The following is a 21,080-nucleotide window of genomic DNA, read 5'->3' as shown; positions in this document are numbered from 1 at the left end:
CATTGTTAGGAGAAAGGTCCAGTTCAGCTTGTCAAATGCCTTTCCAATGTCTAGTTTTATAACACCCTTTTGTTTACTGCACCTCCAATAGTCGACAATCTCATTAGCAACAAGAATGGGATCAAGAATCTGTAGATCACAAACAAAAGCAGCTTATTGCTTGAAAATAGTGCAAGGTAAGGTCGGTTTTAGTCTTTCAGAGAGAGCCTTGGCATGAATCTTATAAATGTTGGTTGTCAAACTGATAGGACGATAATATGAGACCTTAATGCAATGTGTCTTCTTGGGAATCATGGCTATATAAGTAGCATTCACAGATTAATTCATAATATTGTTCAAGAAAAATCGTGGAACTGTAGGAACCATGAGGTCCGTAGCGGAAGTGAGATCGTTCCTAATTTCGATTTTTCACATAATTAAAATTTACAAAACAAAATTATGCATTACAAGAAAAAATTACAGCATGCTTAAAAGAGAATTAAAGGGAAAAAGGGTTAAGAATTTAACTCACCCTTGAAGAACAACTTCTTCACGAATTTCCTCCCCTCCAAATGGTCACGAACAATCACGATCAAATCGTATAGAAACAAATCTCAACGTGGACACCACCACAAAATTAAACCTTCTGTATTCTTTGTAAGGGATGAGAGTTTTTGAACGTGTGGGCTCTGAATCCTTTTGGGAAGAGGGAGAGAATTTTTAAAAAGGAATAATTCTGTCTAAGTTCTAGGAGAACAACTTAGACCATTCTATGTGAAGCTAGAGGAAGAAGATCCAATCTTTTCCAACTCTCTACAATACACATCTTCCACCAGAGAGAAAAGAGAGAGAGGGAGTTAAAATTAATTTTCAAAAAATTAATTTATTTTACATAAATTATATATATATATATATATATGATAACCACATTCTCATATAATATATATTAAACTATATGTTATATCAAATATAACACATAACCTATAGTTTTTATATTGTATCAAATATAATATAACCTATAATTTTTATTTCTCTCAATAATGCATGGTATTTAATATAAACCACATTTATACTAAATATAATTATATGAATCTCATTCATATAACTAATATTTGAATTATATTCAAATATTTAATTCATCTCAAAATAAACTATATACTATAATGTATCAAATACAATATATTATTTATATCACATATAATTAATTTAAATTAATTATATCATAAATAATTAATTCCCTCAATTAATTTGAACAATTCAAATTAATCCAAAATTAATTCTCAATAATCACTGTTGAGCTACAGAGGGACCTTATGGACCTGTAGATTAAAGCTCCAATGGTACTCAGATGACTAATTAAACTCCTTTAATTAAATTATCCAATATCCATTAACTGTTGATCACTCCACTAAAGACTGGCAGCTGCACTTTTCGCACTACAAATATATTTTTGTGTTCATTAGATATAACCAGTCAACAACGCGATGTCCCTTCACAAATTGTTTGTAAGTATAGATGGGTCAGAATTACCGTTTTGCCTCTGTAGTTATATCTAACTTCTTAAGTTCCTCTGATCCTTTTAATGAATAATAAGTCATAGTCCAAATATGACCAACCCCATGTCGGGTCAAGAGAGGGTATCGCGCCACATTATTCAAGCCCCGGAATTAGCCCTTAAGGGAGAAATTTATCTATTTACCCTGACATTAGGGAATGAGTGAGTTTCCTCTTGTGTAGCTATGTTCCCAACTTCCCAATTAGATGAATCCCCAAAATGGTAAACTTATTGAGTCGGCGATCTGGCCATTCTCACCCATGCAAATCAAAGGACTACCTTCATAGGCAAGAGTTCCCAACTCACTTAGGGTTCAGGTCATGTCACCTATGGTCATCCTGGTGAAATGTACGTCTCTAATATTAACGACGTTATATAAATGGACTATTCATTTCGTGGTCCAGTCTTATACAAACCTTTTTGTATAGAACAGCCCCACTCACATGCAGCACTATAGAACAGTCCCACTACATGAATGATCAAGATCAAATTATTTGTAGCACTTTACAAAAATTGTAACACCTACAAAGCAGGCCGTATTCATAGTGTCACAAGGATAAGGTATCTAACCCTATCCATCTACTACAGACTATTTAGGTTATCACTTAAATATAATCCACATATATGTCTCTACATACATGTTTATGTTGGTGTTGACATTCAACATGCGGAAGCAATTAGGATCATAAGCACTCTATTTGAATTAATTTTAACAATCAACCAAACATGTTCATATAAAGAAAATCGGGTTTCTGAGGTATACCTTTGAAGAACTCTTCAATCCTTAAGTTCCATCTTGAATCTTCACTCTAAAAGCTTGTAGATCACCACTTGATCTTCCCTACTATTCTTTAGGACCTTAGATTGGAAGGTGGATTCCAAAATGAGTTGAATTTTGGGAATATTGGAGAGAAGGTCCCTTTTTTGTATTCAAATGTTGAAGAAATCTTCTTCAACTCAAAATCAGAAAAATCAAGAGTTGCATGTCCTACAATCTAAGCAAATTGAACTTAGTTTTATTCAACTACCTCATGCAATCTGATTTCATGACATCTTGACACCAAATATGTCAAGCTATAGTGAGAATTTTGTGTCCAAAGTGGGAAAACCCATTATGTTTAATAAATTGATTTAAAACTAGTTTTCAAATTTGAAATCCAAATTTCAAATTAATTGATTTTTCAATTCAATTTTCTCAATTTTTAATTTAAATTTTCAAAACTTGAATTTAAAAAAAAAATTGAATTTTCATAAAATTCAAATTTTCAATTTTAAATAAAATTTATTTATAATTAATTTAATATCAAATATTAAATTAATTAAATACCAATTCTTCAATCATAAATATCTATTCATATAATTAATATCCAATTCTCCAATTTCGTTTAATTCAATAACTAAACGTATAATTATATCGTATATAATTATTGATTCCCTTAATTTGAGTTTGAATGTTTCAAATTCTCTCATCACACTATTCTTAGATTTAGTCCGTTTGTGAGCTGGTATGGGGACCTAATAGACATATAGATCACGGGCTCCAACGATCCAAGATTAATTGGCTAAACTCTTTAAGCTGAATCAATCCACATTCATTAACTATCGGGTCACTCCACTAAAGCCCAATAGTTGCACTCCCCTCACTGAAGATATATTTCTGTCCACTTAATTGACCATAATCAGTAAGTTGACCCTTCATAGGTTGTTCCTAATAAAATCTGTGTCAAAAGTTGTCTTACCTCAGAGATTACATCTTGCTCCTTAAGTCACATTGATGCTCTGATGAACAATTGATTTGTGATCAAATCACCAAACTGAGTCCCTCTCGGACCAATGAGAGGGTGGGGCCCCTCGTTCAAGACCTGGAGTTAGTACTTAAGGGAACAACCTCTCTACTATCCTTAAAAGTGAGTAGGAGAGAATTCCATCTTGCACCCTATGTCCCCAGCTACCTACCTGATCTTACCCATGAAATGGGAGGCTTATTAAGCCAACGATGTTGAGCCAACCCTCACCCATGCAAATCTAAGGATAATTCCGAATAAACAAGAGTTCATAGTTAGCTTAGGATTAAAGTCAAGTTGCCTAGGTCATTGCTTTGAAATAGTCAGTCTTAAACAATAAACAATGCTATAAAGTAAGCGTGACTTATTTCTCGGTCCGATCTTATACAAACTTTGCGTAGGATGCCCTCACTCGCATGTCTCCACATTAACAATTCATGATCACATCGTTTGTATTAAAAACAAAGTGAGCTGCATCCGATAATGTTTCCAGAATAAGGTACCCAACCTTATCCATATATTATAGACCTCTTTGGTTATCTACTCAAACTTGATCCATTCTTATGTCTCCATATAAATTCCAAGTATTCATGTAATAGCCATAGATCTTAGGTTATTGGATTTAGTTATTACAAGTTCAATTTATATATTCAATAATAGTCTTATTGAATAAACCTCAATAACTACTTTATTGTAAATAGAATATGTTTAATTTTACAAACTGTGAGTTTTAGGACATACAACCCAACAGTTTAAGGTATAAAAGATAACCGTAGATGTTAGTTTATTGGTTTTGTGGGTTAATGCTACTAAACTTCGAATAAAATATCTTATATTTATTAAATAAATAAATCGTTTGTACATTACAATTATAAACTACAAGACCGACGAAACTAAAGGCATCAACCCTAACAATCTCCCATTTGTCCTAAATCTAGTGGAGTGTACATTATAAAAGTCACACTAATATAAAAGTACTCAAAACAGTAAACTAGGACATAATACATATCCAGTACAACATCTCTCACTTGCCCTAGACTAGATGTGGCCTATCTCGTAGACCTATATTCTGCAAGTGACCCTCAAACACCTTAGCCATGCGGGCCTTTGTAAATGAACGTTGTGCTCTGAAGCTATCTGTGTGACAATCACGTCCCCTCGATGTATAATCTTTCATGAGCCAAACAGCTTAGTAGCTTTATAAGCTGCCATGTACTCACCCGCCAAAATGGAGTCAGCAATATACCCCTGCTTAGTGCTTCTTCAGACTACTACTCCTTCGTTAAGAGTGAACACTGATCCTAATGTGGATTTCTAAGAATCCTTATCAGTCTGGAAATCACAGTTTGTGTATCCTATAAGGATCAAATCCTTAGAACCATACACGAGCATGCAGTCCCTCGTTCTCCGAAGATACTTGAGGATATTCTTAACAACGGTCTTGTGATCAAATCCTAGATTCGACTGATATCTATTGACTATTCCCACTGCATAGTAGATGTAAGGTCTAGTATATAACACCGCATACATCAGGCTACCAACAGCCGATGCATAGGGGATCTGTCTCATTTTCTCAACCTCTTGAGGTGTCTTAGGACACTATTCTTACAAAATAACTCCATGCCTAAAAAGGAGTAAACCCTTCTTGGAGTTCTGCATCAAAAACTTGAAAAGTATCTTGTCAACTTAAGATGCCTGAGACAGGGCCAGCATTTTGTTCTTTCAATCTCTAAATATCTGAATGCCCAAAACAAATTGCGCCTCTCCCAAATCTTTCATTGCCATTAGGTTGCTAGAAAATTCTTAATTTCAATCAGCATACCTACATCATTCTCAATGAGTAGGATATCATCTACATACAACACAAGAAAAGCTACTGAACTGTTGATCATTTTCTTGTAAACACAAGGCTCATCAACATTCTAATCAAAGCCATAAGATTTGATTGCAGTATCAAATCTTATATTCCAATATCGAGAAGCTCGCTTCAGTACATAAATGGGCCAATTAAGCTTGCAAACTATTTGTTCTTGACCTTGGGTTAAGGTTGCTCCATATAAATGGTCTCCTCAAGATTGCCATTCAGAAAAGCAATCTTGACGTCTATTTGCCAAATCTCATAGTCACAATATGAGATAATGAATAAGAGTATCCGGATAGACTTCAACATGGCAACAGGTGAGAAATCCTTCTCATACTTGACTCTCTCAACTTGGATATAACCCTTTGCCACAAGTTTAGCCTTAAAGGTTTGCACCTTCCTATCAGCACCCCATTTTCTCTTATAAATCCACTTGCAACCTATAGATTTTATCCCATCATGTTGATCTACAAGAATTTAAACTGAATTGAAGTACATAGACTCCATTTCGAGATCCATAGCTTTGATCTATTCATCTTTGTCAAACATCCTCCATTGCCTTCTTGTAAGACAATGGATTCTCAACATTTCCATCAACTATGATAGTTAGGATTTCTGTTAAACCCACATAACGAATAGGCGGGTTCGCAACCCTCCCACTACGTTGAGGCTTCTTAAACACTTGAGGTGGATATGACCAATTAGATGAACCAACTTCAAGAGCTCTTGTTGAAGGTTCAATAGTTTCATTGGAAAACTCATTCAACATAATTTTACTGCGGGGCTTCTGCTCCCTTATATGGTCCTCTTCTAAAAATGTAGCATTCATTGACACAAATACCTTATTATCCTTAGGATCATAGAAGTAACCACCTCTCATTCCTTTAGGGTAACCTACAAATAGGCACAATTTTGAATGAGGTTCCAATTTCTTAGGATTTGCTTCAAGCACATGTGTTGGGCAACCCTAGATCTTGAAATAACGTAAACTACCTTTACAACCATTCCATAATTCCAAAGGTGTTCTAGCAACACTCTTGAAAGGAACACAGTTCAAAATGTATGTTGTAGTCTGTACTGCATAACCCCAAAGCAAGTCAGGTAAGGAAGCATAGCTCAATTTCTCCTTTATGATACACTATTCTGCTGAGGTGTACTAGATGCTGAGAGTTAGGATACAATTCCATGTTTTATCAAATAGTCTTGGAATTTTAGCTCCAAATACTCTCCACCTCGATTAGATCGAAATGTTTTAATCATTTTATTTAATGCATTTTCAATCTCACCTTTGTACTCCTTGAACTTTTCAATTGCTTCAGACTTATGTTACATTAAATAAATATACCCATATCTAGAATAATCATCCGTAAAGGTGATGAAATATTCAAACCCTCATCTTGTCTTAACATTCATTGGACCACAGAGGTCTGAATGTCAACTTCCAGGGTTTTTTTTAGCTCTATGACGTTTTCCAATAAGAGATCTTTTAGTCATTTTGCCTTTAAGGAATGACTCACATATAGATAAAGAATTTTCTTCTAACTCGCTTAGAAGCCCATTCTTGATGAGTCTCTCAATCCTAGTGAGATTTATGTGTCCTAATCTTAGGTGCCAAAGATGGTCATTTTTCTGAGGAGAAATTTTCTGCCTTTTATTTTGAGTTATCGTAGTTTTAAACAATTCTGTATTAAGGACAACTTTAGTGGCTAACGGTCTTAGTACATAAAGATTGTCTAGCAGCTTAGCAGAATAAAGTTCTATACCATTCTTAGAAATAAACGCTTTATTTAAAGAAAAATGTACATAATAATTTTGTTCAATTAAACACTTTACAGAAATTGAGTTCCTCTTTAAATCACGAACTACATATACATTTTCCAACAAAATGTAACTTTTCTGTAAAGTAAGTCGGAGTCCTCCCATTACCCTAGCTGAGAAAACATGCCTAGTTCCAACATGCATCATCATCTCCCTAGCATCCAGTTGTCACCAGGAACTAATTCCCTGAAATGAAGAAAAAACATGGTTAGTGGCGCATGAATCTCTTATCTAGGCTGAATCATCATTCTCCACTAAACAAGTCTCCAAAATAAATAAATCACATTTACCTTGCTTAGCCTTCTTCTTTTTTACCAAGTATTTGGGACAATTCCTCTTTTAGTGTTTCTACTGGTTGCAATAGAAACAGATTCCCTTTGCAGCCTTGGCTTTATTGCCCCTCTGAACAGCAACTGGTGGGTTAGCTTTTCCCTTTCCACCTTTTTTCTTCTTCCACTTTTGGTGTGGAAAGAAGAAGGCACAGACTTAGTTCCAGAGGTCGAACCTCTGAAAAACTTCTTAGAGGACGAGGAAACATTTATCTCTCCTTTGTGTTCCTTGACTTTCATCAAGGACTAGAAAATCTGCAGCTCATTAAGTAAAGTGCTCAGGTTGTAGTCAATCCTGTTCATAACAGCATTGCTATGGAACTGCAGGAAACTTTGAGGTAAAGTTTCTAGGATAAAGCTAACCTGATTGGCCTCATCGATGATAAACCCATTCATCTTCGCCACGTTAAAGTGAACCATCATGTTGAGAACGTGTTCTCGAACAGATGCCCATTCTTATATACGTGCATTGAAAATGTATTTAAGAGCTTCATGTCTAAGTTGAGTGGATGGTCGTCCGAACATTCCCTACAGGGACTTCATGATCTCATAGGCAGTGAGCATAGGCTCATGCTTCTTGGCCAAGAAAGGCTTGTCAAGATATATGCTCGAGCCTTTTCATTTGCCCGTATCCAACACTCGTATGCCTCTCAAATTTTTCGAGCGACACTTTGAGCTGGTATTGGAGGGCATTCCTCCACCAGGACAAATCTCAAGTCATCGATGATTAGAACTGTGTTAATCTGTTTTTTCAGGTGATGTAATTATCGATTGTTAACTTATCAACGACGAGCATGTATAATGTAACGGAAGTTATTTTTAAAATTTATTTATATTAGTATATTCAAGCATTATCCATTTGGAAAAACCAAGCAAATTTTAGCAAAATATTTTAATGCACCCTATGTGACATCTATTTTGCAATGATGTTTAAGTGAGGCAAGGTAAAAGTCATTGTAGGGTGATCAGGTACCCGTTCACTGAAATGAGACCATCTCAACCAATATACAGAAAAACTCCTTGTTACTGTAACTATTAGTCACCATTGTTCGATCCAGAAACTGTTGACTAGCTTAACATTTTCTTGTAAGTGTAACTCCTCATTTTAGATTCTAGAGTTTCGCCCCAATGAGCCAACTGTAGGGAAAAACTGATTGGAGCAAAAACTGCAATCCTATCCATTTCTGGATTTTGAGTAAAGAGTCATCCGTATGGTGATACTAGTAAATGTGTTTCGAGGCTGGGCATGAAAATTTACTGCAAACTAATGAGAGAAGTCATGGGATGTGTTGACACACATCCCGTTTCCACTTATTATAAACACTCTCTCCATTTACCTTGGTATTGACCTATACAAACATCACCCGTAGGGGGACACAAGCATAGGTGCCTCGAGGCCACGTATAGATTTCACGGTGTGGAGAAACATGAAAAAGAAAAATAAAGTATCATTATACCCCATTTTCCTCCCACTGAGTGTTTTACCTAGGGTTAATTTAACTTAGGAAAAATATGGTTACTTATTTTTACTAAGTGATTGTTTAAATTTGCTCAAAATTAACATTTATTTTGGATAGCTAAAAAACTTTTATTAATGTTAATTAAAAAAATTTTAAAACTTCAATCAAACAATTGTATGCTTGTAACAAATCTATCTAATCCAACTTTCTAGGTCAGTTCCTAAGTAGGGGTGTTCTGTTTCTGTCATCTTAAATACCCCAATCTAGACATAACAAGCCTTAGATAAAAGGACCCTTATAGATACATTTGTTACAAATTTTATCTTTTAATTAAAACCAATCTAATCCTATTAAATTGATTAAAATATTAAACTAATTTCTAATCTCATTAAAAAAATTTTGATCTTAGGTCTATGTGAATCATATTTTAAAAATATTTTTTTAAAAAAAAAATTGAACCTAAGTTTGCATGCAGTTCTAAAATATTGATTTTAATTTCTATTTTTTTCAGTTATAAAAATTATAAAATAAATTAAACAAATTAAAATCATACATTGCATTCAGTGACATACTTAAGAAAATTATAACATTTATAAAATTTTCTAAAGTAGTGTCATGCTTCATGTAATTCCTATTTTATTACTTAACATACATAACAATAATATTTATATATTCTAAAGTAAAAATAATGAAATAACATTCATACATATATCCAACTATATAATATAACTCTTATAATATAAATGATGCATGATAATGTTATTATGCATGTAAGCATATATCATAACATTTATATTATATGATGTATGAGCATTCTATAAAATTAAATCATGCAACTATATATATTATAATATGTATAATATAAATGATGCATGAATAATGCATAACTTACGGTGGGATTTTACTACATGGAATACATTATGAAATATATAATTACAAAATAAATCATACATTAAATGCATAATTTAAACAATGGACCAGGATTGGACTTATGAACCATTAATTAAATTAAAATAACATCAATATTAATTTATTAATCAAAAACTAACTATCACATATATAATAGCTTAATCGATTCAAAACAGGCGAATCGTACCTTGAACTGCACAAACCGGACCGCCAAAAACCTGAGCTGCCCGCGAACCACTTGAACCAAGCGAATCGCATGTGAACCAGGTAAGCCACGAACTGAACCGCGCATGAACCATTTTTTTCCATCTCGAAGTGTTGTAACGCTGTTCACCGTAGAGACGCATTCACTGTGCGATCGCGTACACGATGGGATAGGAACTACACGATCGTGTAAACGATACTTTAGTAAATTTTAAACAATCGTAGTTCTATCAATTTTTAAATACAATTTGTAACAAAAAAAAACCTAAGGAAAGTTGTAGCCCAACCAAAACCCAACTTTTACATAAAAAATGAAATGAAAAGGGGATTTTTCCCTCAAACATTTCATCTCCTTTTTCAGCCAAACTTCGTTCAGTGTTCTTCTTCTTTTTCTTCTTCTTCTTCCATCAGCTTCACGTCGACTTGTTTATTTTCCATCACGCTACTTCACGACGCTTCTTCAATCGAAGTTGATTGATCTTCTCCAACATTTTTCTATTTAGGTCCTTTTCTTCAATCGACTTCGTTCACAGCTTTTCTTATTCTTCTTCTTCCTAATTCTTCTGCTACTTCTTCTACCACTATATCAACAACAAAAGGTATAACTCTTTTCTTTTTGTGATTAGAGTTATTAAGTCTGATTTAGTTTACTGGTAATATTTATTAACCCTAAATTTTGTGTACATATGGTAAGCAACATCAAAAGGAAGACTGTTAAAGAAGAAGGAACATCAAATAAACAAAAGAAGACAAAAACTCAAAAAAAAAAAAAAAAGGGAAACTAAAACTAAAGGTATAAAAGAACTATGATGGACATTGATTGAGGTATATCACTGTCTATCAGTGATATGAAAATTTTCTCATATATTTTATGTTATCTATCATTTACCATGTTTAGTTAGGGTCACTTACAGTTGATGTTCTGATATTTCTTTTATAGATAGATAGTGTTGTTATTATTCATAGGCTACTTACAATTATCATGTTGATACTTGTATGTTTAAGATAATAGTGAATGATAGTTTATGATAGAATATAGACATATATCACTTGTTTATTGTTGATACTTGTATGTTTAAAAAGGTGGAACAAGAACATGAACATCAAACAATAATTCAAGTCCAGAACAAGAATTTGAAGATAACAATATGCATCTCATTAGATGTAACACAAATTATTAAAAACCAATTAGATGATAGAAATTTAAATACGTTTAGAAATGGTCTTTTCAGACACTTTCTAGATATAAAAATTGAGAAAATGCCCACAAGATTTATTAACTACCTTCTAAGAAGACAATGCATAAAAAATAAGCCAAATGTTTTGGCTTTTAACTTTAATGGGCATATAGTAGAGTTTGGATTTAAAGAGTTTTGTTTAATCACAAGTTTAAGTGGTACTCAACTACCATCAATAGATTTAGAAGAAAAAGAGCAAATTTCTGAACTTAAAAAAGTCTTTAAGAATGATGATTCAATTGATAGAAAAGACATTGAGAGAAGCTTTAAGTTCCTACATGATTCTGAAAGTGATAGTGTCAAGGTTAAGTTGGCAAACTTTCTTCTCTTAGAGTCATTTTTAATCCCAAGGCAAGGTCACAATCTTGTTAATTGGAAACATGTTGACATGTTGGACAATGAAGAAGAATTTAAACCTGTCCTTAGGGAAGATTGCCATATAATTTGACATATCAATTTTTCAAAAAAGCTTCTTCTACTGAAAGGGATTCTGTATGCCTTCAAGGTTTCCCTTTGGCACTAGTTTATTGGGCATTTAAAGTAATACCAAAACTTTCAACAACAGATATTGGATTTGGAAGAAAAAATTGTAACCAAAGTCCAATAATAATATCATGGCAGTGCTTGCAACCTGATCATTGGAGAAATCTTGAAGAGAATATCTTTAAAAGAAATATGTAAGTATTTTCTATAATTTCATAGCCTTGTTTTTATTACTTGCAATGGTTTCAAACAAAAAAAAAGAAAAGATAATAGTCAATTACTGATAGACAATGATAGACTTCTATAACTGTCTATCAGTAAAAAACAGTGATAGACATATATCAAAAGAAACTTGTTAGTATTTTTCTGTTTTTGATCTAATGATTTAACATGTGTTTAAACTTGTAGTTTTGTGTAATTCCACTAGTTCCAACAGAAGAAGAATCACAATCAACCACTATCAAATATTTGATAGATTTGGAAGAAAATGAGAAGGAAAAAATAGAAAGAGAAAGAAAAAAAGAAGAAGAAATAAATGAAGAGATTTAATTGGAGGAAAAAATGAGCATGGGAAAAAGATAATGGAGGAAATAGAAGAACTAAAAATGGCCAACAAAGGATAGAAAAAGAGCATAAAAGTTTGAAACAAGGCCAAGAAGAGATCATCAGAATGTTAAAAAGCATCATAGAAAGACTTCCAATTGAACAACTTTCATAAGAAGAACAAGAAAAAGAGGTTAGGGATACCATAGAGAAAAACAAAGCTCCTTCTTGTAGCTTATAAATTCTTGAAAGAAATTATGAAATTGATAGAATGGTGAATTATGTTGCGAATTATGTAGCTCAGGTAAATCTTTTGCAAGGTGTTATTTTATTTTTAAATGTAAACATACATTTACTAAGTAAACTAAAATTGTTTTTTCTTGTAGATTAAAATTGGGAATGAAGGAAAGGTTTGTATACAAGTTTTTGTACTGATAGACAGTGACATATCATTGCATATCAATGTGTCATTTTTCTTCCATTTTTTATCATCTTTGTATTTGATTTATGTTTTTTGTTTTAGGAATATTATACACAAACACAAGAGATTCAAACATTAGATCATTTTGATGATATAGAACCATTTGGAAACCCTAAAGACACAAGAATTAACAACAGTGTTCGAGGAGGAGGATGGAAAGGAAAAGGTTTGCTTCGTCTTTTAAGCTATGTGTTTTCTCTGTTAAGCTACATATTGTCTCTGTTAAGCTAGATATTGTCATGAAAGTCAAATAGATCTATCATTAGGTCTATCATTGCCCATCAGTGATAGAAATTCATGATAGAAGTAAATGAAAATCACTGAACGCATTGTGTTTTCTTCTTAAGTATTAGTGTTTTCCTTTATCACAACCTGTTGATAAAGGAAAAAATGTTGTTGAATAAGAAGAGCATGTTGAAGAACAAGTTGATGAGGAAGAAAGTGAAGAAGAAAACGTGAATGAAATTAAAAAGAAAAAAAAAGAGAGACTTGAAAATTGAAGAAAACAACCAATAGAAAAGAAGGTAACCAAGAGTTGTTGTTGTCAGTCGTGATATGTAGTTTTCAAATTCTAACATTTAACGTTCATTCTTGCTACTATTATTTTAGGTTGTTAAAGCTACAAGAAAAGAAAAACGTATAAAGTTTAGACCAAAAGTATTAGATGATGACAAGAAAATTGTCAATGAGAGGCCCAAGAGAGAAAAGAAACAAACAACAAAGGCAACGGAAATGAAAAAAGCTTCTCCTCAAAAGAAGAAAAAGACTAAAACGACTTCGTTGATGGACAGTGCTTCAAGCTTCAGCTTAAACATCTCTCAACTTGACTCTCAAACTCAATCTCAACCTTCTCAATTTGAGTCTCAACCTTTTCAAACTTAATGTTAGAACTTGGTTTTAGAATGTTATTGAAAAAGACTACAATACTACTAACAATGAACTATGTTATTTTGTGAATGTTAAAAGTGACAATGAACATTGATGGTATAACTAAATCTATAAGAATTCTACTTTATATTAATGATGTTATCTATTGTGATTGTATCAATTTTATAAACTTTTGTATATGTGTTGGATTAAATTCTATCAGGTACATGATGAATAAACCGCTATCAAATATATGTCCAATGTAATTCTATTAGGTACATCATGAATTCTATCATTGATAGACATTATAGAAGTCTATAAATGTCTATTATTTATGGTCTATTAAAAGATAATATGATTGTAAGCTTCATCTCACTTAGGGAAAGAATTGCTCACTGAGCTCTGATACCACTTGTTGTCCCAGATGACTATGATCTTAACGTTCACAATCACAAAACACTCAGATTTAATGGTCAATAACAATTCAAGAGTCGGGGGAGGTAGTATGTTGAGGCTTGAAATTCTTCTGTCGTTTACCAAATGGCAGCACGATCGTGTAGATGAAGCTCCAAGAACTAAATGATAGTTCAATTATGTAAACGATTGGATAAAGCGCTAGACGATCGTGTAGGCGATAGTTGACTGGAGTTAGACAATCGTGTAGACGGCAGCTGATGAGCTAAACGATTGTGTAGACGATCGATGCGATAGGAACTACACAATCGTATAAATGTTACTTTAGTAAATCCTAAACGATCACAGTGTCTACCAATGTTTAAATATAAATTATATACTATGAAGTCTAGCAATTCCATAGTTTACTGATAGACATTGATAGACTTCTATCAGTGTCTATCAACTCTCAACTCAATTACTATAGTGCTATAATGCTTTTAATAGCTAGCCAAACGATCGTATAATGGATGTCTAAACGATTGTGTAATAGTTAGCTAAATGATCCCTTAGTATTCTCTAAACGATTGTTTAACAAAAACTATATGATCGTATAATAGGTATCTCAACGATCGTATAGTGGATAGCAAAACGATCGCTTAGTATTCTCTATACGATCGCCTAACATTTAGCCAAACAATCGCATAATAGATATCTAAACGATCGCGTAACATTTAGCTAAACAATCGCTTAGTAATATCTATCTGATCACTTAGTAATACCTAAATGCTCACTTAAAGTATTCGTAGAGACGCGTTCACTGTGCGATCGCGTACACGATGGGATAGGAGCTACATGATCGTGTAAACGATACTTTAGTAAATTCTAAACGATCGTAGTGTCTTCAGTATCAATATCCATGATCAGTTCATCAAGTATCTTCATTTTCGGAATAGCTGTGATATACACTGATTGAAAGATATCAGTGGATATCAACACAATGGTATATCAATGTGTATAAATGATAGACACAGATAGAAATCTATCGTTATCTATCAGTATATATCAGTGTTTATATAAATGGCTATATCACATGTTTCAATCTAGAAAAGGAATATAAACAAAGAAATTAGAGAATTTTATTCATATAAAGATAGTGTTCCATTCAATTACAAATTCAATAATAGAACCAACAAATGGCAAAATTAACTTTCATAAGTTCTAATATCAATCTATTTGGCAATAGAAGGGGAAAATGAACTATAATGATTACATCATTGACTAATTAGGCGAAGTTTGTAATGTTGGGGTTGATGCCCTAAAGTCTCGGGTCCTGTAGTTTATAAACAGTTTGTACGAACGCTTGTGTTGTATAATATATGATATTTACTTCACATATTGTTTTTGTTCAATTGCATGTTTTATTTTCTTTACCACAAACCAATAAACATAAAATTCCTGGTTATCTATATGTAACTCAAGCATGTATGTGGTGACATACAAGTAGATCATGTCTTGAGTGATAACCAAAATGGTCTATAATATATGGATATAGGAGGGAGACCTTATCCTGGAAACGCTACGGATGCGACCCACTTTGTGGAATGGTCACAAGTGTTGTGACTTGTCACAGATGGTCTGATCTTGATAATTCGTGTTGGAGACATGCGAGCAAGGGTGCCCTATACAAAACGTTTGTATAAGACCTGACCACAAAGTGTTAACGTCTCGTTATATAACAACGTTCATGACAGATACTTCACTTCACTAGGATGACCATAGGTAACATGACCTCAATCCTGAGTGAGTTGGGAACTTCTGCCATTGAGGGTGGTCCTTTGATTTGTATAGGTGCGAGTGGTCAGGTTGCCGATTCAAACCTACCATTTTAGGGATTCGTCTGATTTGGGAGCTGGGAACTGAGCTACACAAAATGGAATTCACTCCTTCCCCGAGGCAGGGGTAAGTAGATAGATAGCTCCCTTAAGGGCTGATTTCAAGGCTTGAACGATTTGGCCCCACACACCTTCTCTTGGCCCGAGAGGTGTTCACACATAGTTGGACTATGTTGTATTGTTCATTAGAGAAATCAGTGGTACTTAAGGAGTGAGATGTAACTATACGGGCAAAACGGTAATTTGGCCCAACTGTACTTACGAGCATCTATGAAGGGTCATCGTACTCATAATTGGTTATATCCGATGGACACATAAATATGTTTGTGGTAAGAAAATTTCAACTGCTAGTCTTTAGTGGAATGCCTAATAGTTAACGAATGGTGGATCTCGTGGCTAAAGAGTTTAGTCAGCTATTCATGGACCGTTGGAGCTTCAAGCAACAGGTCCATTAGGTCCCTTTGGTAGCTTGGATAAAGTCGAAAATCAGTGTTTGGGTTAATTTGAAATGTTCAAGTTGACAAGAGGAAGTTTGATGATATATGATATAATTGGACTGATTAATTATATATGATATAATTGGCTAAATGTATGAGATACATTATTTTAGAGGAAATTAGATATAAATATGATTTATATCAAATAGAGGAGAAATTACTATAGTAGATATGTGATATCAAACTATAGGGTAAAAGTATAATATGATTATTTTTATTAATTATTTAATTATATGATAATTAACCCAAATATCATGCTCGGACATGTGTTAATGGGAACAACGTCGGTTTCGATGGATACAAATGAAATTGATTTCATTTTTGAAGGTTCGAAAAAAGAAAAAAAAAGATCGCGAGGTTGCGTTGGTGTGAAAACGTAAACAATCGCTTAAGTAAATCGAGAGCCTATACGATAGTCACTCAGCGCCTAAACGATCGCATATCTCGCACGTAAATGATCACCTACCTAGCATCTAAACGATCACACACTAAGTTTTAAACGATCGCTTAGCTTTTCTAGACGATCGTGAAATGTGTCGTGTTTGTTAAACGATCGCCTACTTTTTCCTAAGCGATCGCTCAGTAAAATCTACATGATTGTCTAGTCTCTTCTAAGAGATAAGCATCTTGCTATGCGATAGCTTTATTTTCTCTCCCACTTGCTTATCGCCTACACGATCCGTTCTTCCTTCCACCTCTACTAAACTCACCAAAGACCACGCTTTGGGTTCTTACTCCGAGAATACCTGGGGCTCTTTTCTGGTGGTGTCATCCCCGCTGCGTTCGTGAGTTTGAGGTTGTTCGTGGTGCTACAGTCGACGCATCTGCTGGGCGTTGGCTGATCAGGTAGAGGTTTTTGCTGCATTCAGTTCCAAAGTTTGAAGATCGTCTTCAACTAGTATGGAAACTCTCTCCCTTGTAATTTCTTGTTCATAGCATGTCATTAATTGACTGTTTATTTGCATAACTGTGCGTTTGAACATGTTTGATGTATTTCGGTCACTGTGAAATTGGAGCGATCCGAATGTGCTCATGGAACTCTTTGGTAAGAGATCCTTCATGTAAGTCCTAGAATTGTGACCTTTAGAATGACAACGACTACATCTTAATGAACTACTTTTAGCTTCACCTATAGATGAAATCCTTTGTTTTATAGGTCTTCCTTCTCAACGTTTAAAAATAGGAGGTAATACTCTAATACCATCATCCAAAACCCTCTAATCTGAATGGACTCCAACAGGTCGAACAAAACCCATACATGTCCATGACAACACGCTTGAGTAATAATAATTAGATACATAGGAATAAATATCCATGTTAAGCAGTCGAAGAACAACAAGCGCATGAGAGCGTGAAATTTCTTCAAAATCCCATACTCGGCAGGTACTAGATCCAAAATTAAGCTTTACTAGGAATTTTTTATCACCATCCATTACTGAGTATTCAACATTGCCAATAGGATGAACCTAATAAATAAAAATGGTAAAAGAAAGCAACATATTACAAACATACCAAATATACAAATAAATAAAAAGTTATAGAAATCTATCAAGGTTAGGATGATAGACTTCAATCATGAACTCCCCTATCTCTCTATGTACCCATGCGCAAGCCCCCCAAGCCTTTCTTCCTTTTACGTTCCCATGTTACGTAGCCCCAGCCGCTAACCGTTTCATTTGTTCGCCAAAGCCGTTGTCGTTGTCAGGTCACACCATGTCTTTCTCCCATGCTAGGTTTATTCTCCTAACCGAAACCGATCTCCAATGCTAACCTGAGTCTCCAACTGCGCCACCATGTCTGTTCGCCTCTTGCTGTAGGAATGTGTCGTCCAGACTAACCCTCTCCTCTTTTCATTCAAGCACCAGCCAAATCGTCATGTCACACCCCCTCCCTAGCTCACCTCTCAAACCTGGAAGGAGGCGTGAAGACAGTAGTGAAGGAACTCATTTTTTAACAGATTCTTGAGCAGAAGCGGATCGTCCAAATTCCTTTTTTTTTTTCAACTAAATTTATAGTAAACATACAAGATATGCATCAAAGTAAATTACAGCATGCTTGATACAATAAAAAAGGGTTAAAGAGACATCACCTTTGAAGAACCTTTCTTCGTGTAATTCCCTCGAATAGTCACGAACTCAGCATCTTGAAGACTGTCTTCAAAAACTTCTCAAACCAAATAGATCAGACACTACCACAGTGAGCCTTTGGTATTCTCAAGGTGAGAACCCATAAGTGATGGGCTCTGACTATTTTGGTTAGGAGGGATTGTTTGAGTTTGGAGAAGGAAGAAGATTGAAGAACACACAGATCGTTTCTGTCAAAACTCAATCTCAAATTGTTTAGCAATCTCACGTTAGTCGTAGAAGGATGAAGAGAAAACAATTTTCTTTTATTCCACTTGTCACAAAATCAATAACCACCTACTAAGGTGGTTGGAGAGAAAATAAGAAGTTATTATTCAAAATAATAAAATAATATAAATAAATATCATAACTAACTTATCATATTATATTTATATTAAACTATATGTTATATCAAATATAACACATAACCTATAGCTTTAATATTGAATCATATACAATATAAACTATAGTTTCTTTTCTCTATTTTATGGAATTTAATATAAATCATATTTATATTAAATTTAACAACTTTGAATCACATTCATAGAAAATATATTTGAATCCCATTCAAATATTTATTTCCTCCAAACAAACTATAATGTATCAAATACATTATAACAATTATATCATATATAATTGAATCAATTTCATTATATCATATATAATTAAATTCCCTCTTATTAATTTGAACAATTAAAACCCAAAAACTGATTCTCAACTAAATCCTTTTAAGCTACCAAGGGAACCTTATGGACCTGTAGCTTAAAGCTCAAACGGTACATGAATAATTAATTAAACTCTTTAATTACATTATCCACCATCCATTAATTTTTGGGCACTCCACTATAGATCGGTAGCTACACACTTTGCAGTACAGATATATTTCTATGACCATTGGATATAACCAATCAACAGTATGATGACCCTTCACAAATTGCTTGTAAGTATAATTGGGCCAAATTACCGTTTTGCCCCTATAGTTATATCTAACTCCTTAAGTATCACTGATCCCTTTAATGAATAATAGATCATAGTCTTACTATGACTAAACCCCTCTGGGACCAGGAGAGGGTGTGGTGTCATATTGTTCAAGACCCGAAATCAGTCCTTAAGGGAGAAATTTAACTACTTACCCTTGCCTCGGGGAATGAGTGAATTCCATCTTGTATAGTTGTGTTCCCAGCTCCTCATTCAGACGAATCCTCAAAATGGTAGGCTTGTTGAGTCGACGATCTGGCCACTCTTACTCATACAAGTCAAAGGACCGTCCTCATAGGCAGGAGTTTACAACTCACTCAGGATTCAGGTCATGTTACCTATGGTCATCCTAGTGAAATGAAAGTCTTTATTATGAACAGTGTTATATAATGAGACTAAACATTTCATGATCTGGTCTTATACAAACATCTTTGTATAGAATATCCCCATTCGCATGTCTAATACATGAATGATCAAGATCAGATCATTTGTAGCACTTTACAGTAATTGTAACACCTACAAAGCGGGTCATACTCGTAGTGTCATCAGGATAAGGTACCCAGCTTTATCTATATACTACAAACCATTTAGGTTATCACTTAAACATGATCCACCTGTATGTCTCCACATACATGTTTAAGTTACAACGATAACCTTAGATGTTAGTTTATTGGTTTTTGGTTAATGCAACTAAAATATCACATAATTTGTAGACAAAGTGAATAAAATATAAAATATTATTAATTACATAAGAGATTGTTCATACAAAGTTTGCAAACTATAGGACCCTACGAGATTTAGGGCATCAACCCCAACAAGTAGATACCACCCTTTTGTGATATCTATTGCCCAACTGTTCTAGTCTTAGTTATAGTTACGAGTGAAAGTATGTGAAGAAAATCAAACACGAGGATTTCCATGAGCAGCAGAAGGGATCTTTCCAAATTCCATTCGAATTGAACACAAACAATTACAGTCTAAAAATGGAAACTAACAGGTCATGCAAATACAGAAATTACAGCATGCTAAAATATGATACAAGGGATAGAGGATGCATATCTTTGAAGAACCATTCTTCAAGAATCCCTCGAACAATCTACAATGTGTCCAAAGATAGTAACACACGAACGTGACAATCACCACATGAACAACACGAACAGCCAACAACTCTTTAAACCCAATCGAGTCTAACTTGATCCACAAACTGAGTAAGAACATCACCACAATGGTTATTTTGGTATTCTCAGTGTGAGATCAAGGAGTTATGGGCTCTGTCTGATCTTGGCTTAAGGAATAGACTAGAGGTCTAGGATCGAGTAGACAATCGAGCAAGTGGGAGATAAGAACACGGTCTATCGTATAGACAATGTGCTCGATCATTAGTAAACGGCAGCCTATCATATAGACTTAGCCACTTGATCATGCAGCTACGATCAGCTGAGTGACTATCGTATAATCAACTCTACACGATCGTTTAGTCTTTGAACGCTATCGCTTAGTGAAACTCTTTCACTTGATAGCTTGTCTTCGTGAGAACTTTCCGAATGAAGGAACTCCTAAAATTAGGAAGACAATTTTCCTTTTATCTCACAGTTACCATAAAACTTTCAATAATCTCTCACTCAATCAGTTATTAAAGAAAAAGAATTAATTATCAAATAATTAATATATTATAAATAAATA

Source organism: Benincasa hispida, chromosome 2 (genome assembly GCF_009727055.1).
Source record: "Benincasa hispida cultivar B227 chromosome 2, ASM972705v1, whole genome shotgun sequence".
NCBI classification, from domain to species: Eukaryota; Viridiplantae; Streptophyta; class Magnoliopsida; order Cucurbitales; family Cucurbitaceae; genus Benincasa; species Benincasa hispida.
Note: the sequence above shows the minus strand (reverse complement) of the source record.